Raw genomic sequence first — 21938 nt, 5'->3', positions numbered from 1 at the left:
GCCATCGCGGCTGCTAAGTTAACACTTAGACAGGCCCAATCTCTATTGGGCCTGTTTAATTTTGCATGTAGAGTTATACTCATGGGCAAAATATTTTGTAGAAAACTTCAGCGAGCGTTCGTCGGGATTCGCAAACCCCACCATTTTCTACGTCTATCTTCAGAAATGAAGAGGGATTTGAAAGTGTGGGAAATGTTTCTGGATAATTTTAACGGCACATGCATATGGCAAGCTTCAGCCGTTGCAAATGCGGAGTTGGAATTATACACAGATGCTGCAGGATCTTTCAGATTCGGCGCATTCTATGTGGGACGTTGGTGTGCAGATGCCTGGCCCGAATCTTGGGCACGAGACGGCATGACTAGGAATATGCTATTATTGGAAATATTTCCAATAATGGTCGCCTTAGAGCTTTGGGGCGCAGAATTGGGAAACAGGGAGGTTGTCTTTTGGTAGGATAACCTAGGGGTAGTACAATCCATTACGCAACTGAAGTCAACCTCTCTCCAAGTTTTGGGTATTTTAGCATGGATAGTGATGATGTGCTTGGCAAACAACATTACGTTGCGAGGCAAGCACGTCCCAGGCGTGCTTAACGAAGTAGCGGATGAATTGTCCCGTTTCGAATGGGTAAGATTCAGGCAACTTGCGCCTTTAGCACAGAAGCATGGTGAACAGTGTCCATCTTTTTTATGGCAGGTGCCTCTGGAGGGGTAGAGGAGCTGGCCCTGCGGTCGTTAACGCAGGCGACTTTCATAGCTTATCTGGCCTCATGGGAGCGCTGGAGCGAGTTCATGCTTGAACAGGGTGGCACAGGTAAGAGCTCTAAGCGTCTTATTATTGCCTTCGTATGGAGCCTGTACTTGGAGGGTAAGTCCAGAAGTTTTACGGGACGCTCTCTGGCAGGCATATCATTCTTTTACGTCTTGGTGGGAAGAGAGACATCACCAAGTCTTTCATCCTTTCCAGGATGCTAAAAGGACGGGCCAGAACCAGGCCGGTTTTGCTCGACAGGCGACGGCCGATTGATGCCGGCCTGTTGCGTCGAATTTCGAGGTCCCTAAGAGTAATTTGCTCTAACGATTACGGGGTTCGACTTTTCAGGCTGGCCTTTGCCATGGCTTTCCATGGGGCGTTCAGAGTAGGCGAACTGGTGTCCGCAACCAGGGCATCTCCCTCGCCTATGCTGTTCTGCCATGTCGACGTGCACCACGACGGTTTGTGGTGCAAGATACAGCGCTCAAAGACCGATGTAGCAGGCAGGGGTCAGTGGGTCCATTTGGGTCAGAGTGGCGACCGCCGGATCTGTCCGGTGGCGGCGGCTCTGGCTTACGTGGAGTTGCGGCCCCAATTGCCCGGGGCCTGGCTGATGCACATCGACGGGTCCCCCCTTACTAACTCCCAGTTTAGGTCGGTTTTCAGGCGCTGTATATTGCATCAGGGTCTTTCTCCAGCCGACTTTGGGACACACTCTTTCCGTATCGGCGCCGCTTCGGCAGCCGCTGTGGCGGGTTGGTCTCAGGTCGACATACGAGCACTCGGAAGATGGCGGTCTGGTGCATTTAAGCGATACATCAGGCCGACATAGTCCAGTGAGCCCATTTGAGGAGTAGCCGCTCGCCCAAACGCGCTTTAGTGTTTGGGGGGCCTTGAGGAATTTTTTGTGTTATCACCAGTCTCAAATTAGGCTCTAGCCAACTGGTGGAAGATTTGTGTTTTTTGCCTCAAGTCAAATCGGGTGACCCACCCCCCCCCCCCTTTTTCCCATAGAACGTGAAACAACAGATATGATTATACTTAATTCAAGTGGGTCAAATAATCAATTAGTCTTAAATAGATCACCCAAATCACAGTCCTATTAGTTATCAACAATTTAATATAGAACTCCAAAATCACCTTTAAGGGAATCTCCCGGGCCCCCCTTTAAAATTTTGCCAGATGTTGGCCTTCATTTCAATTTTCTAACAGTATCTATCATTTCGACTTACAGGTCAACGCTTGGACACCTATATGATTTGGATGGTGGGGCATTCACTTATGTATTGGTTGTCCCTGTCCCAGGTAACCACGGATACGGAACGTTTCCCGGAAACGCGATTTATCCGTTGGCTGGGGCGTAGAGGTATGAGGTGGTCCGCGTTGAGGGGTCTATTGGATGAGTCGGTTGGGTCATTTGGTTACCCACTTTTTGTCATCATTCACCTGGGGGGCAACGACCTAACGCATAAGTCCGGTCTCAATATACGAATTGAGATTAGGAATTTATTGCTGGATCTGATCAGAGAATGGCGATTTTGCCGTTTCTTTTGGTCAGAGATTATACCTAGAAGGGTTTGGAGAGATGCACTCAATCCGGGTGCCATCGATTTGGTTCGGAGGCGGATAAATTCTGTAGTAGGCAGGGCGATAGTATCGGAGGGCGGAGTGGTCGTCAGGCACGAGGCCATATCCTTTAGAAACGAGACCCTGTACAGGCCGGATGGGGTGCATCTCTCTATAGTCGGCATGGACTTGTTTTCTCAGAATTTGATAGACGCATTGAGAAGTTTAGAGGTTTAGTTGAGGGAAATTTTGTCACTAGGTTGGTGGCGGGTCAGTTCAAGTTTGAACTGATATGGCGGAAAGAACGGTAGTTTAAATTAGAGCTGTATCTACACTTAGCTGGTGGTTGATGTCGAGATGTGGGCATCACCGATCCAGGTGGGCCCACATCTGGACCTTAACGATCATCTACTTCGGATAGGGTAAATTGTTGCGGACATTTGTAAGTTAGGGCAGGTGGCCCAATTTTTTGAGGACTCGGGCAGAGTGGTGAGCTCTGCCTTAGTGATATTGCGAGGTCAGGGGCAGAAGCAGAAGGTCAACCCCCTGACCTTAAGGGCAATTGGCCCCCTTTTTGAAAAGTCCGCTTACAAATTGTGCCGTTGTCTTGGACGCTGGCAGGTGGCCGGTCCTTGGCAATTAAGGGCAGGAGACCCTTAGATCCGGAGTTTGTTATTTTTATTACTTTGTTATTTTCCAGCAATGTTATTTATCTTGCATGCCGTTCTTTGCCCGCCACCTTAGTTAGAGCAGGGACATAAATTTGAGTTAGATTCAAATAGGCCGCCCCTGCTCAAAATAAATAAGCCGTCCCCTTTAAGCCCATTCAGTTGTACGCGTCTTTATTTCTTAGATAAGTAGCGTGAGTGTGGATGAATGCCTATGTCTGTGTGGAGTTTAAGACTGTAGAAGCCAGCTTGTCTGGCTGAAAACAGCATAAACTCACCTGGCTATTGGCAGGAATCCTTAGCTCACACACTGGATCTGGGCCCGGGGGTTCGGCTTATCTTGATTGACGGGCCGGCTGATTTGAATGACGGTCCAGGATAGGCTGCTTGAGGTCAGAGGTGGAGATTGATGGGGTGATGTTCTTGCTTCCAGAAGATTCTGCCTCTTGCTTCAGGAAACGTTGCCCTCCCTCCCGCCCCAATTGTTGGTTAGAATTCGTTTTGAGAAGTCGAGCGCATTTATTCGTTTAGTTGTTGTCGGCTTATTTTTGTCTTGGCGGAAAGAACGGTAGTTTAAATTAGAGCTGTATCTACACTTAGCTGGTGGTTGATGTCGAGATGTGGGCATCACCGATCCAGGTGGGCCCACATCTGGACCTTAACGATCATCTACTTCGGATAGGGTAAATTGTTGCGGACATTTGTAAGTTAGGGCAGGTGGCCCAATTTTTTGAGGACTCGGGCAGAGTGGTGAGCTCTGCCTTAGTGATATTGCGAGGTCAGGGGCAGAAGCAGAAGGTCAACCCCCTGACCTTAAGGGCAATTGGCCCCCTTTTTGAAAAGTCTGCTTACAAATTGTGCCGTTGTCTTGGACGCTGGCAGGTGGCCGGTCCTTGGCAATTAAGGGCAGGAGACCCTTAGATCTGGAGTTTGTTATTTTTATTACTTTGTTATTTTCCAGCAATGTTATTTATCTTGCATGCCGTTCTTTGCCCGCCACCTTAGTTAGAGCAGGGACATAAATTTGAGTTAGATTCAAATAGGCCGCCCCTGCTCAAAATAAATAAGCCGTCCCCTTTAAGCCCATTCAGTTGTACGCGTTTTTATTTCTTAGATAAGTAGCGTGAGTGTGGATGAATGCCTATGTCTGTGTGGAGTTTATGGGTTTTGCCAAAACACCTCCTAAGTGTTTTGTGTTTGGATTTCTTGGGTTTTGGGTTCTGTTTTTTTTTTTGGTTAAAAAAGCAGAAAAACTGCTAAAATCGCAGAATTTATTTTTTTTTTTTTTGCTCCTACGCTATATTAACGGCAATAATATTCATTTCAACTCATTTCAAGTCTATTCTGAACACCTCACACCTCACAATAGGACTGTAGAAGCCAGCTTGTCTGGCTGAAAGCAGCATAAACTCACCTGGCTATTGGCAGGAATCCTTAGCTTGCACACTGGATCTGGGCTCGGGTGTTCGGCTTGCTTGATTGACAGGCGGCTGATTTGCATGTTGATCATGGATAGGCTGTCCTTGAAGTTAGAGGTGGGGATGGATGAGGTGATGATCCTGCTTCCAATCGTTGCCCTCCCTCCCGCCCCAATTGTTAGTTGGAATTTATTTTGTTTTGCTTGGTAAGTTTTCTGTTTAGTCGTTGTCGGCTTATTTGGTATGGCGGAAAGAACGGTAGTTTAAATTAGAGCGGTATTTACATTTAGCTGGTTTGTTGATGTCGAGATTTGGGCATCACCGATCCAGGTGGGCCCACATCTGAACCTTAGCAATCATTTACTTCGGATAGGCTAAATTGTTGCGGACATTTTGTAGGTTAGGGCACGTGGCCCAATTTTTTCTGGCTCGGGCAGAGTGGTGAGCTCTGCCTTAGTGATATGCGAGGTCAGGGGCAGAGGCAGAAGGTCAACCCCCTGACCTTAAGGGCAAGTGGCCCTTTGGGAAAAGTCCACATATAAATTGTGCTGTTGCCATGGACGCTGGCAGGTGGCCGGTCCTGGGCAAAAAAGGGCAGGAGGCCCTTTGATCCGGAGTTTGTTATTTTCATTACTTTGTTATTTTTTACTAGCTATGTGATTTATTGCATACCGCTCTTTGCCCGCCACCTAATGCCCCTTTCAGACCGCACTTTTTTACCGGTATTTTGCCGTTTTTTTACAGTTTCAAAACGGTAATGTGTGCGGTCTGAAAGGTGCAGAGTGATTTTACCGTTTCCAAAATACCGGTTTTTGGAAACGGTAAAAAAGCAGGGTCCTACCCGTTTCAGACCCGTTTTTTTGGTGTCTCAAAGGGTCTGAAACGGTAGTTGTCTCACCTCCTCGTCGTCTTCTTCCTCATTCTGCTCCCCTTTGCACCGCTGTCCTCTCTCCGGTTCCCCTCTGCACCGCTGTCCTCTCTCCTGCTCTCCCCCTTGGCGCATCCCTCCAGTCACAGTCGGTGCTGCTCCCCACAGAATTCGCCTTCATGCCCCCCTCCGACAGAGTCTGTGAGCCCGAGGAGGAGAGTGATTATGAGGAGGAAGCGGTGTCGCAGCCGCTGCCCCAGCTCCCGGACACTTTGCACTCCATGTCACTGGGCAGCGTCACCTGCACTCGGGCACCGCTGCCTGCGTGCACTCATGGGCCAGGGTCAGGTCGCTGGGGGTGCGGGCACATGGGAGACGCTGTTCCAACGCGTCACGCCAGGCAGGGAGATGTGCCAAACCCGCTATCAGTGCACACATCCGGAGCCCTGCACCGCCGCTCCACCTCTCCCGGGCGTGCTCCAGCCAGCAGCAGCCTCCTGAGTACGGCACCTGGGGGCGGTGAGAGCAACAAGCCTCTGCGGGCAGGAGGCGAGCACCTAGCGGGAGGTAAGGAGTGGAGCGGTCCGCTGGGATGGATGGGAAACAGCCACATGAGCGCAGCAGTGCTGCAGTGCCCACTGAGCACACCGTGCTCCAGAGAGACGCTGCCGGTAACCCTTGCCAGTGCTGAGGCTGGTGTAGAGTGTTGGAGGGATAGGGGAACACTGCAAACTGTCACAGAGAACACCGACAGGGAACACTGTTTGGGGAACCCCATATACATACGCTCCTGCACAGGTTCCCTGAAACGGGATTATGTACAAAAAACGCCATTTAAACGGTAATATACCGTTTAATAGATGTGGTGTGAAAGGGGTTGTTAGCTGGCAGACCCGTTTTTTAAAACGTTTTAAAATACAGGGTCAAAGCCAGTTTTGCGGTCTGAAAGCAGCATTAGTTAGAGCAGGGACGTAAATTTCAGTTAGATTCAAATAGGCCGCCCCTGCTCAAAATAAATAAGCCGTCCCCTTAAGCCCATTTCAGTTGTACGCGTCTTTATTTCTTAGATAAGTGGTGTGAGTGTGGATGAATGCCTATGTCTGTGTGGAGTTTATTGTTTTTAGGGCAAAAGGTTGCACCGAGGTAGCTGGATAACTATGCTAAGTCACACAAGTGTGCGGCACAAACACGTGGCTCATATAAGAGTGACACTGCAGCGGTAGATACGGCAGTATTAGGCAGTGGGCCCCAAACCAGACAGTAGATACGGCAGTATTAGGCAGTGGGCCCCAGACCAGACAGGTAGATACGGCAGTATTAGGCAGTGAGCCCCAGACCAGACGGTAGATACGGCAGTATTAGGCATTGATCCCCAAAACAGACGGTAGATATGGCAGTATTAGGCAGTGGGCCACAGACCAGACAGGTAGATACGGCATATTAGGCAGTGAGCCCCAAAACAGATGGTAGATTCGGCAGTTTTAGGCAGTGGTCCCCAGACCAGACAGGTAGATACGGCAGTACTAGGCACCAGACAGGTAGATAAGACAGTACTAGACACAAGACAGGTAGATACATCAGCAATACTAGTATTATGCACCAGCAGAATTTATAATAATTAATTTTATTATTAGGTACTGCTTGGCAGTGACACTCAGTGGCACACGTCAGTGCACCAGCAGCATGGAATTATTTTTTAGAGTCCCACACAGCATAAGTATTATTTTTTAATTAAATTAGATATAGCAGCCTAGTATGTAGTTGTACTACTAGGTAGGTACACTTAGGCAGTAACACCGATAGTGGCAACAGTGGACTGAGTAAATAATACTGGCAACCTCTACTCACAGTATTCAGTGCCGGTAGCACCAGTGAACTATATATAATTCAATTAATTAAGTATTAATAATATAGCAGCCTAGTAGGTAGAGAAAATAAACTACTAGGTAGGTAGGCAGGCAGGCATTAGCACTGCCAGTGGTCACCACAAAAAGTAGTTATATTACATACCACCAGTAGCTTTATGCAGTGCACCAGCAGAATTTATAATAATAAATTTTATTATTAGGTACTGCTTGGCAGTGGCACTCAGTGGCACACGTCAGTGCACCAGCAGCATGGAATTATTTTTTACAGTCCCACACAGCACAAGTATTATTTTTTAATTAAAATAGATATACCTGTAGCAGCCTAGTATGTACTAGGTAGGTACACTAGGTAGGCAGTAGCACTGCCAGTGGCAACAGTGGACTGAGTAACTAAATAATACTGGCAGATTCAGTGCAGGCAGCACCAGTGGACTATATATAATATAATTAATTATTCATATAATATATATTACAGCACAGCACCAGAGGTAGGCCCCAGCACAGAGGAGACAGTAGTACTACAGGTACACAGTTAGACTGTCCTCCTTGCTAGGGAGAGCCCACCCTAAGCAGAGAGGAGAACAGAGTACACAGCAGCACTGAGGGAGACAGCCCCAGCGAATAAAATAATTACAGCACAGCACACCAGAGGTAGACCGCACAGAGGAGACAGTAGTACTACAAGTACACAGTTAGACTACACAGCAGCACTGAGAGACAGCCCCAGCGAATAAAAAATATTGCGTTGAAGGTCAAGCTCAAGTTTAAGCCCCAGCAGCAGCACCAACACACCCTCTCCCAACCCACTACTAGACTGGAGTGAAGATGGTGGGCGCAGCAGCCGCTATTTAAAGCCTTGCGAAAATTTGGCACCGGGAGATGACGTTCTGACCCAAGTCAGGCGGGAATCTCCAAGCGCTGCTCAGAACAGGGCTCGAAGGATGACGTTCGTGGGGGCTCGGATCTCTGGAATCCGAGTCTGCACATCTCTAATTATTACTGCTTTAAACTTAATTCACAGGCTTAATAACCAAAATCATGGGTCAGGGAGTTCCTGGAAAGCGCTCTCTATGACATATTCTGCATAAAGCTCCTAGTTTAACATGAATCGCTAATCAGAGAAATCACAAATCAAGCCGTTATTAAAGGACTGTGCCAGTGCAGCCATCGCATTGTGCATGCATGGATGACAGGGGGAGGAAGTGACTGATGTGAGGGGGAGACAGTGGGTGATGTAGAGGATGATAAGGAGAGGCAGTGAGTGTCAGGGGTAGTGTGACAGGAGAGAGAGATGCTGGGAAAAAGAGGCAGTGGATGACAGGAAAGGGTAGTGGGGAAAGACAGTGATGGGGTGAGACTTACGGAGAGTGGGAAATGACTCTTCCTCATCAGCGCTGGCTGTATGACCAGTGGCAGATTTAAGGGTCAGGCACCAGACACAACAGTTTTCCACCCCACCCCCCTTAAAAGTCGCTCAGTAGCTGTTACAGGCGGTTGTTTGTGAAAATCCCCCTTATGCCTCCCCAGTGCCATAGTCCTGTAGTAGCAGTAGCCTGGTCTATGCCAGGGTCACATCTATGGGTGGTGTGAGAGCTAGTTAGGTAGTAGCAATAGCAGGGTCACATCTAAGGGTGATATCTGTTGCAGTCATGCCAGGGTTACATATATGGGTGTGTGGTTGAGGGGTGGTTTGTTAGCTACTGTAGTAATAGTAGCAGCAGGGTCACATCTAGTAACTACTACCAGGACAGTAGTTGGATAATTAGCCTATGTACTTATTTTCATAACATAACATAACATCAGGCAGACTGCCAATGTGAGGACACCCGGACTCCCAACACTACAGAGATCCACATTAACAACTAGTTTTTTAGCTATATGGCAGCCATTATCAGGGCTAGCCCTGGGCTAGAAGGGGGCGGCAGTGGGCACCACTGTTATTTGTTTCCTCATGACTGTCCCCTTTCATGTTTATGGCACTAAAGAGGAGACAGAAAATTTTTACAAAATTCTCACTGATTCCATAAAGTTTTACATTAACCAGAAGCCATACATAGGATCCATGTGACACAAATGGTTTTAAATTCTTTATTTTTGCCTTGAACTGCTAGAACCAGTTCTTCAAGTGCTTGATATACACAGAGGTGCCTCAGAATTACTGCTGTGAGGGAATGTTTGAATAGGAAGCTATGAATCTGTACAGAGAGGGGTGGTGGAAAAGGAACAAGGATGTATCGTATTCCACTGAAAAGTGTCCAGTTCTGGATAAAACATTAGGCAACCCTTGTGTGCCCATCTGGAACTGGAAGGATGTATCATATTCCACTGAAAAGTCTCCAGTGCTGGATAAAACATTAGGCAACCCTTGTGTGCCCATCTGGAACTGGAAAATTAAGGCATAGAGCAGGGACGTGCAGTCAGGGGAGGCAGGGGAGGCAGAGCCTCACCTGTCATAAATCATAAAAAAAATTACAAAGATGATATTTATAAACATATACTGTTCTAAATATCCTATTTGTAGTTTTAATTTGTATAATTTATGGTTTGAGAGAGGCTGTGTGAGCGTTGGGAAGCAGCGGTAGCTGTGCCTCCAGCTGACAGTTTAAAACTGTCAGCAGCGGGGGGCAGGGCTAAGTTGCAGGCACAAGCAGATGCTGAAAAGCCCATTGAAAAAGTATGGGGAAACGGCACCTACTCCTCTGCCTCAGTGACAGGGACGTGCCTTCAGAGCACGCCCCTGTCACTGAGACAGATGTCATTGGACAGCGGATCAGTCTGTCACACACTGACAGACTGATCCGCTGTCACACGTGGCTGGGTAGGAGGCTGCTGGACCTATTAACGGCAGTCGAGCTAGCCCAGGACCTGGCTGCCAAGATCGCGCTGGTGTTGGCGCTGGTGACCTGGCTGCCAAGATCGCGCTGGTGTTGGCCTGGAGCGGAGCCTGCTTTGCTCGCTCAGCGTCGCCAGCAATAACCTGCAGCCCGGGAGCGCAGGGCGCCCGGGGATCTGGTGCGGGACAGGCTGTGAGGACTGAGCTGTATTGGCTGCAGTGGAACCGAGAGGGGGAGGAGCGGATACAGTTTCCCCGACATGGTACGGTGGCCCAGCTAACCTCCCTTCTCCTACCCCGGCCTCAATCCCACTGGACCCTGCTCTCTTCTGATGCTGCGGCCGTATCCATGGACCACGCTGGGAGGCCTGGCTCCCCTCACTCCTCCAGCTACCGCTCCCGGCTCTCTTCAAGATGACACTGTAGCGGCTGTATATCGGGACCCCGCTGTGAGACCTGGCTCTCCTCCTTCCTCCTGCCGCTGCAGCCTGGGGCGGCTTTATTCATGATCTGCGTCTGTATCATCCCCTCCGCTGGGCCACATGGCTGTACTCCCTCATCCCGCTGCTAATGCCGCTGGAGCCCTGGTAGGCTTAAAAAGTAAGTGATTCAGCCCTATGTCCCCACTGTCACTCTCCCCACTGTCACTCTCCCCCATCCCCCAATCTCACTACACCCGCTGTCACTCCCCCATCTCCCGCTGTCACTTTCCCCACTGTCACCCTCCCCCATCCTCTACTGTCATTCTCCCCATCCCCCCGCTGTCACTCTCCCCACTGTCACTCTCCCCCATCCCCCACTGTCACTCTCCCCACATACCCCTCTGTCACTGTCCATAAAAGCTCCTGCCTCACCTAACACTAACCTCACCGCACGTCACTGGCATAGAGACTAGGGTCATATAGCCAGTGATCTGCAATGTGGTGACTATAGGGATCATTGCTGACCCAATATTAGGACCGGACACAAATACACTGTGCCACAGGTCATAGATTTGTTCCTTGTCCCTTCTCTGAGTGTCCGTTACTTTCTTTTTCTCCCAGACAGGGCTGGGTTAATACTGAGGGCCGATGCACTTAAGATAGGGAGTCCTGCCACGTATCAGATGCACAACTGTGAATTAGAGGAAACTCTCCTCTGGTGTAACTGGTGCTTTCAGAGCCTTCCCAACTGATGGGAATATAAGAGGCTACTAGTGTAGTCCCAGTCCTGTTCTGTGAGGGGGGCCTGCCATCTACACTAGGACACATCTACCAAGTGTAGATGTGTCTATTACCATGGTTAAGGGTGTGAGAGCCGGGCATGGGAACTGGTGGCATTTGCCAGTGGCTGCCTGGTACAATGAATACATTTGTTCTATTTTTCTTTTACTTGAGACAAGGGGCATGTGATGATGTCATACTCCCCACACCGCTGTAAGACAGTGGTGCCAGCTGCAGCGTGTAACAGAGAGGTAGGAATATACTCCTGAGCAAAAGGGTGTAACTGAACGAACAAACCATACACTGGTGGAGAAAGCAAGATGTTTGCTGAAGGATGCAGGCCCACACAAACAGTTTTGGGTAGAAGCCATGTCTACAGCAGGTTATCTTAATAAACATTTTTCCACAGTTGCCTTAAAGGACATAACACCTATTGTGGTGTGGTCAATGAGATAACAAAGGGCCTGATTCAGACCTGATGGCTGGGCTACAAAACTTTGGAGCCCATCGATCAGGTAAATTCCGCCCGTGTGCATGGCTGCAAATATGTTCGCAGCCGTGCACACAGGGAGAAATCCATTGACCATCGATTGGATTTCCCACTGTTGGCAGCACCGAGCAAGCCAGGACTTGCTCGTGCTGTGATGGCCGTGAAGAGAAGTATGTCGCTGATGACGTCAGTGACCTTCCCTTCCAAAAGCCGGGGAACCCCCAGAAAATGCAGGCAGCACGCCCCCAAAATGGCCACCTGCTGTCAATCACACAGTGTGTGGATACCAATCACAGGAGTTCGGAGTCTGTGATCACACAGAGGGCACGCACATGCGCACTGTGGACAGTCTGCCGATGATCGTCGGGGCTGCGGATTCGTAGCCCTGCGATCAGGTTTAAGTGTAAAACATCTCACAGCTTTTGAAAGTGTGTCATGATTGGCTACTGCCATGAAAGTAAAGGCTAAAGATTATAAAATCCAAGCACCAAAAAGTTTATCAAGCATAAAGATTAAATAATCAAAGAAACAGTACTAGTCATAGAAATGGCATAGAATATCTTCTTTACATGAAGAAACGTTATGCGTCATGTGTACATGCCAGTAGCTGCAGATGTACCGTATCTGAATCAGAGGCTACCAGTGTGGAAGCTCAGCCAAGGTTCAGCCAAATAAAGGGTCTTCTGCAAGATCAAATATGGGCAAGTCACCTAAGAGGTATGATGAAGAATGTGCATCTATTGCAATCAGTGAGCCTCAAGATGTCCAGAACCCAAAGTCAAAATCTGAAATTGATGTGTGTGCATGTACGAAAGTCAAATGTACTTTTCAAGATATAATTTGAGGAACACATACAGAATTGTGAAGTTTTTCAACAGTCCTGAGTTTGTGTCAGGCGACTGTGGTAGTTATCCATGCTATCAGTGAGGGGACTCTTGCTGATGTGCCTATGAAAGATAGTCATTGTCTACTGCAAACACTCAAAGTTGCAACTCTTCCAAAGAAGTTTAATTCCTTGTACCAATATGGCCATTGAGTCTGCTACTGAGGCTACCACTAAGCATGTGAGGAGCCATCTTGGGGTTGTGCAAGAGTATCACAGTTAGCTGTATGAGACCCAGTTCCACTCCATATACCAGTGTATATAACAGTGAGTATAGCGATACTTGCTTTATCTTCAATAAAACTATTCCACTAGTCAAGTAACTGGGCTTTATTCAGCCGCAGCTTGCAGTTGCCATAAAAAAAAACACAGAGTCTGCAGATTATATTTTGATGGGACTCGTCTCTATGTCAAAAGGCCCCAACCACTAGCAGCACACTGTCACAATTTACAGGTCTATCAAGAGGTCAAACTGGGGTATTAATAACGTAATGCATGTTCTGATGTCTGGTAAAGGTGATTTTTGGGGTATTCAGACCCCCACACACACACACACACACACATACCCCACCACCACCACCACCCTGTGTGCACCGCTAGACTGCAATGTGTGCCACTCTCATTAGTGTCTAACCCACCCGGCCGGGGCTCCCTCATATGTATTTGGCAGCCTTTCTGCCTCACCCAAATGCACAATTCCCTGTTCTTTCCCTTGGCCCCCCTCCCCTTTTTACTGCTTGATGTTAATGTTTATTTTCTTCATCTAATAATTGCTCTTTTGTGATGTATTATATGCCATTCCTTGACACTATGACTGATATTGTTAATTGCAGTTTGCCACAGTAAACAAAGATTGCATATTAATAAAAAATAATTGTCATTAATGCAGTTTATGACAGCGAATGAACCATTTATTTATTATTAGAAATGTAGAAGTCATGTGAAAGTTAAAGCTGGGAAGAAAAGATCTGCAGTTTAGTTTTAATCAGCCAATTTAGGTCAGTGTGCTCGAGAGACAGGAAAATAGAAAAAGTGTGTGTAAAGGTCCCGTAATTTTCCCAACCTTTGAAGAAGAAAGAAATCTGCAGTGTGTACTTTGTGCCAGCGAGTGTGACAAGCTAGAATGAGTTACACCTCGGCAGGACAAACAGTGCACCAAAAGGGCAGACTACAGGAGTGTACACCCCTCTGTGCAGGAGCTGACATTTATCACAGGTAAAATCTAACACTGTGACCTTCACGTACACTCCAAGGCCTATCCTTGTGTACAGTGAAGGTACATACACTACAATGATTTTGCACAATTTCATTCACTTTCAATGTTTCGGGACGATATATCGCTTGTAAAATGGCAATACGTATATGTGTTTTCCATCCGATCCGGTCCTGTTGTGTGGTAAAGTAGCCTTTAGATCGCTCGTACTGCACCATTGATTGATCGGAATTGCATGGAATCGGATGGAAAGTTTGACTGGCGTTTCCGGTTCCTCTAGTCCTCTAACCCAGCCCATCAGATATATCTTATGGTACAATTGTATACCATAAGATACTGTATATATCATATGATTTATCTCGGCTTGATCAAACCCATGAGATATATCTTATGCAAAAAAGACACCAAAAGTACAAATCAGATGTAATCACCTGGGACGGTCCAGGGGGGTTCAAGGGAAATTACATCCGACTTCAGGGTCAGACATATTGTTGTAGTGTATGGGACTCTTAAGGGTCACATCGGCCAGGTCGTCCTAGTAGTAACAGGGGTACTGTAGGTTTCTGTGACTCTTTTTTCAAGTTATTCCTCTCACCCATTTTCTGCCAGCCTCAAATTCCCCACATCTCCGCATCTCCCCCCTTCCCCTCCCAATGCTTGGCCAAACAGTTGGCGTTCTGGACATCTGACATTCATAAAAAGAAATATACTGATAGAATCAATCAACTGATTGCACACAGGGTGTGCAGACATCACACACCTGCCGCCACACTGCTGGATAAGAGAGAGGTTTAACATATATGGGGGTATTCAATGCAGGGTCATGACTGTCAGGCTGGCCCGACAGCCGTGACTCTGTCCCGTTCTTGGCCAGCTCAATGTCCAGCTGATTCAATGTCCCGCCTGCCGAGCGCCGAGAAAAAAGCATGCAAATGAGCGAAGACATGTGCACTGCAGGTGGGGCAGATGTAACATGTGCAGAGAGATTTAGATTTGGGTGGGGTGACTGAAATCTAAAATGCAGTGATAAAATAAAGCTGTCTAAAGGCACTATGTGATTATGGCCCGATTTCACCCGTTTCGGCGGAATCGGGCCGTGAAATTGCCCCAATTCGCATGTTTAGACATTCTGTCCAACTTGATGTGCGGTCCCGTGTGCATCGGATTGGAGTCAGGCAGTCAGACCGGCTGCACATAAGATTTGCTAAATCTTATGTGCAGCCTCCAGGCGGGGAACACTGTGAGGGGAATGGAGAGACGGACAGGGGAGAGGCAGGCATTAGCAGCGGGGCAGTGGGTGGGGGATGCCGGAGAGCCGGGCAGGATCAGCAGACAAATAGGCAGCGGGCCGGGGATGATGGTGAGCCGGGCAGGGGGAGAGACGGGCAGTAGCAGTGGGGTAGCGGGCGGGAGACGGCGCAGAGCTGGCAGGATCAGCAGACAAATAGGCAGTGGGATAGGAGAGCCGGGCAGGGGGAGAGCCGGGCAGGATCAGCAGACAAATAGGCAGCGGGCCGGGGATGATGGTGAGCCCGGGCAGGGGGAGAGACGGGCAGTAGCAGTGGGGTAGCGGGCGGGAGGCGGCGGAGAGCTGGCAGGATCAGCAGACAAATAGGCAGTGGGACGGGAGAGCCAGGCAGGGAGAGAGCCGGGCAGGATCAGCAGACAAATAGGCAGCGGGCCGGGGATGATGGTGAGCCGGGCAGGGGGAGAGGCAGGCAGTAGCAGTGGGGTATCGGGCGGGAGACGGCGGAGAGCTGGCAGGATCAGCAGACAAATAGGCAGTGGGATGGGAGAGCCGGGCAGGGGGAGAGGCGGGCAGGGTCAGCAGACAAAGAGGCAGCAGGCAGGGAATGCCGGTAGGCTAGGCAGGGGGAGAGGCAGGCAGGGGCAGCAGACTAGGGATGCCGGTGAGTCGGCGAGGGGAACGGAGAGCTGGGCAGGAGAATCAGGGAGCTGCAAGAAAAAAAAAACAATACAAATTAATTGGCAGCCAGTGATTGGCTGGGAGCCAGTATTTAAACAATATAAATGTATTTGCTCCAACACTACATTGGCAGCGGCGGGGACCCAGCCATGGCAGGCAGGTAAAGGATCGACGGCGTGGGGGCGCCGGGGGAGGGGCGCAGAGGCCATGCTGCAGGTACAGAATCGGTAACTAGGACATCCTCCCTCATTAACAATGTACAGGAAAGCACAGGAAATTGTGCATAAAATTACACCTCACCTGATCTTCTACCTGATATTCCAACCACACCGACATTTCATCTATGGGGGTTACATATGCCCAACATGATCCTGAAGGGACACAATGCTCTATTCCTAGACTTCCCTCTTCATTTATGATTGCCATCACCTGTGTTGAGGAAACACCTTTTTTAACCATTAACCTGTTTTAAACAGGTGACAGCAATCTTAAATTAAAAGGGAAGTCCAAATACAGAGCATTGTATCCCTCCTGGAATGGGTCATGTTGGGAGGTATGGGGTTATTCCGACCTGATTTCTGTTGTGCGAATTAACACATTATTGAATGATTGCGTATGCATACAGATTGTATCACGCATGCACGATGCCACACAGCAATAAAATCCAGCCTCTTTTTTGATTGTTAAGGTTGATTGAGAGGAAGAAGTGTAAACTGCCAGGTGGGCCCAAGCGTTTTTGGGAAGGGCATCTGACGCCTGCACGGCCGTTCCAAAAATTGTATGGGTGGGTGTGGTCTCAGGTAAAGTGGGTGTGGCCTAGCACAAGACAGCTACCGGCTCTCTCCGTGCCCTCTCTCTCTCCCTGCATTGAAGAGATGCCGTGCACTTGACAGCAGGACAGTCTCCAAATAGCGGGACTGTCCCGCCATAATTGGCACAGTTGGAAGGTATGGGATGGCGAGTGAGTTGCGAATGGATTTGGAGCTAGCTACTATTCAGCGTGATATTCGCAGCCTTGTATAAGGCGGGACGTCACTCTGGCGGGTGGCGATTACCTTATAGCAGGGCTCTGCAATTTTGCAGAGCAGCGATCAGGTCTGAATTCCCCCTATGTCACAACTACTGTCAGGACTAGTAGGAGACAAGAGATTCTAGTGTGCACATCTTCCTTCTTTCCTTATATATTACAGTGAACCTTGGCACATAGCCATCAGAGCTCGGTGACCTTTCATTCTTTATCATAGTGCTTAGGAAAAGACGAGACCTTTAGACTGCCGCTCCTGCTTGTGGAAGTATGAATGCACATTAATCCATAACTCTGCACACGCTATACTGAAATAAATACATTTGTGGTTTAATGAGGGTTTTCCATTGGTAAACATGTTCCTGACCATCCCCTCTGCCACTCCCTGTTACCCATGTCTCACCTGTCATATCACTGGCTCTCTTCTGTAACCGTTTCAAAGAGTTGGGATGGATCGTCACAAGCAAAGGAATGACAGTAAAGTAACAATTATAAGGATATAATGATTAAAGCAGTCAATAAGGATACCAACATACAACCAGTGTGACTTTTATTGTCAGTGGTACTAGGTTGGTGGTGCTCCCAAAGGTTCAGCAGTAAAGCTGATAGAGAGTAGGGTGTCCGGAGAAGGACAAAGGAAGAACAAAACTAGGTTTTTGGGGCACTCTTCTTCAAATTCTAATGTGTGAAGTAGTAAGATGATTGGCATAAAAAATATAACTTTTATTAGAGTTCACTTAAAAAAGATTAGCGTCAAAAAAGTAAATGAATGCAACATATCAAGTAAATACAATTTTACAATAGTGCATCACAGTATGAGTATACAATATAGTGTCACATAGACTAGGCGAAAATGTTTAACACCGAGGGGACCACCCCCTGTGAGGTTGAAAAAATGTTCAACCCGTGAGAATTCCCTTAATGGGGTAAATGCTGAGGAGGTACACGGAAATGGTGCTTCTAAACTGGTCAGTAGACTGAGTTATGAAAGAATTATAAATAAAGAACAGAAAAATTGGATGGACAGCAAAAATGGACAGAAAAAATGTATAGAATTACTGGATTCATTAAGAACAGGGGAGAGTGGTCATTGGTGTCGTGCCTGATATTCGGGGTGTACCGCTGTTCATACGACACCAGATCTTCCCTATCAGTCGCCCGATTAGGTACTGATCTGGCCAGACACTGTTTAGCTACTGAGATCGGACGAGATCAGGCGGCCCAGTGGTGTATGGTCGTATACTTAGTGTATTAGATATAGCGACACAGGACTGACATTAGGGACCATTAATTGCTTCTGCTTTCCAGAGACACAGAGTGACCACGGTCTGATACTCAAGGTATTGCAGGACGGGTCAAGTGTGCCAAGGGATGAGAGAGCAACGATATAGAAGAGTACAGAGCACTGAATTTATTGCAAGGACCAGACCCTTCTACTACCCTCCATCATATAGAATAAATTGGATGGAGGTTGAGAGTAATAGTCTGGTTATGCTCAATTCAATAAAAGGAGATAAAGAAATTTCCAAAGAAAAAATTGGTATGTGCCCCCTATCTGATTTATCAACTGGTGAGAATGATGGATTGACACTTAACACCAGGTTCGATCCAGGGGTTGTGTGGTACAGTTCTGTGGGATATGTGTCACAGCGGGAGAACAATGATGGTTATTGGTCCCAAGGTGGTCACAAGAAGGTACAGAGCCACCTATAGAGGTTGAAAAGACAGGCAAACATAAATGCTATTAAGTGTATTGGGCCACAAATTATGTGGTTATGCGGATCAGACAGACCTGGAAAACAATTACAGGGTTGAGAGACCGTACAATAAAAATCACTCAATGTATATTTGAAGCGCACATATATTGGATAAAGAGCACTAGATGTATAGGATTGCGATTTGCACAGTAAAGTTGGAGTGACAAGCACAAACAGACTGTCACTAACACATTATACTGGGAATGAACACACTGTAACTAATTGAAGCCAATCCAGTATGCATCTGCCTGATTGGATCTCCAATTCACGTTATTCACGTTGAGACGTCAGTTTTAAACTGCACAATTAAAGAAGTTTGCAACGTAAATCAGGTTATAGTAATAGATCCAAAAACATGGCAAGCCAGCAGTGTATTAGGCAGGGGCAAATGTTAACGATAGTGCATTTAGGACAAACCCTCACAGGCAGATATATGCAGACACAGGTGGTACAGGTTAATATCACAATAAATCGTTCAAGATAATCTGTTCACAGTGATATGTGCACATAGAGCAAATAGGTAGTAAAATGGATAATTCATATGTGGTTCTCTGCGGCGGATATAATGTACGCTACTCCTGTAGAGGGTAATCCTCCCTTGTGCCCCAGTTTTTAATAAATGATTGGTGGAGAGTAGATACAGGCGTCAGTTATAAAGAGAGAAGCAGACTAATGCGTGAGTAAAGCTTACTAAAGCAGTCTAATAGGTAAGCAAAGCAAATAAGGCTGTAGGTGGAAGATCCCACATAAATGAGATAGGGTAGGGTGCCGTGTGGGGTGCCGGTACCTGGCGGGTGATAACCCGCTGATGACAAGGACTCAGTCCGGGTGGGTCCCTGAGTCAGGCTGCGTCTGCCAAGAATTACAGCGTAAATGGCTGTGTTGATGCGGCCAGGTGATCCGCCCGTGGCTTGCGGCGGATAGACAGGCTCCGGGTATCGAGTGACATCAGGGGGTGGTCCTAGGTGCGTCAGTGGACACGTGTTTCGCCGTAGAGGCTTGTTCACCGTGAACAAGCCTCTACGGCGAAAACACGTGTCCACTGACGCACCTAGGACCACCCCCTGATGTCACTCGATACCCGGAGCCTGTCTATCCGCCGCAAGCCACGGGCGGATCACCTGGCCGCATCAACACAGCCATTTACGCTGTAATTCTTGGCAGACGCAGCCTGACTCAGGGACCCACCCGGACTGAGTCCTTGTCATCAGCGGGTTATCACCCGCCAGGTACCGGCACCCCACACGGCACCCTACCCTATCTCATTTATGTGGGATCTTCCACCTACAGCCTTATTTGCTTTGCTTACCTATTAGACTGCTTTAGTAAGCTTTACTCACGCATTAGTCTGCTTCTCTCTTTATAACTGACGCCTGTATCTACTCTCCACCAATCATTTATTAAAAACTGGGGCACAAGGGAGGATTACCCTCTACAGGAGTAGCGTACATTATATCCGCCGCAGAGAACCACATATGAATTATCCATTTTACTACCTATTTGCTCTATGTGCACATATCACTGTGAACAGATTATCTTGAACGATTTATTGTGATATTAACCTGTACCACCTGTGTCTGCATATATCTGCCTGTGAGGGTTTGTCCTAAATGCACTATCGTTAACATTTGCCCCTGCCTAATACACTGCTGGCTTGCCATGTTTTTGGATCTATTACTATAACCTGATTTACGTTGCAAACTTCTTTAATTGTGCAGTTTAAAACTGACGTCTCAACGTGAATAACGTGAATTGGAGATCCAATCAGGCAGATGCATACTGGATTGGCTTCAATTAGTTACAGTGTGTTCATTCCCAGTATAATGTGTTAGTGACAGTCTGTTTGTGCTTGTCACTCCAACTTTACTGTGCAAATCGCAATCCTATACATCTAGTGCTCTTTATCCAATATATGTGCGCTTCAAATATACATTGAGTGATTTTTATTGTACGGTCTCTCAACCCTGTAATTGTTTTCCAGGTCTGTCTGATCCGCATAACCACATAATTTGTGGCCCAATACACTTAATAGCATTTATGTTTGCCTGTCTTTTCAACCTCTATAGGTGGCTCTGTACCTTCTTGTGACCACCTTGGGACCAATAACCATCATTGTTCTCCCGCTGTGACACATATCCCACAGAACTGTACCACACAACCCCTGGATCGAACCTGGTGTTAAGTGTCAATCCATCATTCTCACCAGTTGATAAATCAGATAGGGGGCACATACCAATTTTTTCTTTGGAAATTTCTTTATCTCCTTTTATTGAATTGAGCATAACCAGACTATTACTCTCAACCTCCATCCAATTTATTCTATATGATGGAGGGTAGTAGAAGGGTCTGGTCCTTGCAATAAATTCAGTGCTCTGTACTCTTCTATATCGTTGCTCTCTCATCCCTTGGCACACTTGACCCGTCCTGCAATACCTTGAGTATCAGACCGTGGTCACTCTGTGTCTCTGGAAAGCAGAAGCAATTAATGGTCCCTAATGTCAGTCCTGTGTCGCTATATCTAATACACTAAGTATACGACCATACACCACTGGGCCGCCTGATCTCGTCCGATCTCAGTAGCTAAACAGTGTCTGGCCAGATCAGTACCTAATCGGGCGACTGATAGGGAAGATCTGGTGTCGTATGAACAGCGGTACACCCCGAATATCAGGCACGACACCAATGACCACTCTCCCCTGTTCTTAATGAATCCAGTAATTCTATACATTTTTTCTGTCCATTTTTGCTGTCCATCCAATTTTTCTGTTCTTTATTTATAATTCTTTCATAACTCAGTCTACTGACCAGTTTAGAAGCACCATTTCCGTGTACCTCCTCAGCATTTACCCCATTAAGGGAATTCTCACGGGTTGAACATTTTTTCAACCTCACAGGGGGTGGTCCCCTCGGTGTTAAACATTTTCGCCTAGTCTATGTGACACTATATTGTATACTCATACTGTGATGCACTATTGTAAAATTGTATTTACTTGATATGTTGCATTCATTTACTTTTTTGACGCTAATCTTTTTTAAGTGAACTCTAATAAAAGTTATATTTTTTATGCCAATCATCTTACTACTTCACACATTAGAATTTGAAGAAGAGTGCCCCAAAAACCTAGTTTTGTTCTTCCTTTGTCCTTCTCCGGACACCCTACTCTCTATTCTCTTCTGTAACCATCTGCATCACCTTCTCCCTATCACCTTCTGCTTCTCCATGTCATCCCCGTTTCCCTCTCCTGCCACCCACTGCCTCTTCCAATCATCCTTTTTGTCACCCACTTCCTCCCGCTTGCAACACCCACTCAGTGTCATTCCATTTGAGGCCACACCTCTTGTCATAAGCCCAAACCCATTTTACCAAGAACACGTGTGCCATTGGCATGCAAAAATACCCCCCCTCCCCTCCTTCCCCTGTCATGGCTGCCCCCTGTCATTTTGTTCTAATTACACCCCTGCTCC

General features: G+C 47.4%; 2 pseudogenes; one reads left to right on the top strand and one right to left on the bottom strand.

Annotated features, from left to right (window-relative positions):
- Positions 1-17841: 17841 nt before the first annotated feature.
- On the bottom strand, positions 17842-17959 carry LOC146040782 (5S ribosomal RNA; annotated as a pseudogene).
- Positions 17960-21003: 3044 nt separating this feature from the next.
- On the top strand, positions 21004-21121 carry LOC146040771 (5S ribosomal RNA; annotated as a pseudogene).
- Positions 21122-21938: the final 817 nt, after the last annotated feature.

The sequence above is a fragment of the Crinia signifera genome, chromosome 1, assembly GCF_055691185.1.
Source record: "Crinia signifera chromosome 1, ASM5569118v1, whole genome shotgun sequence".
Taxonomy (NCBI): Eukaryota; Metazoa; Chordata; class Amphibia; order Anura; family Myobatrachidae; genus Crinia; species Crinia signifera.
This window is presented reverse-complemented; position numbering and strand designations above follow the sequence as displayed.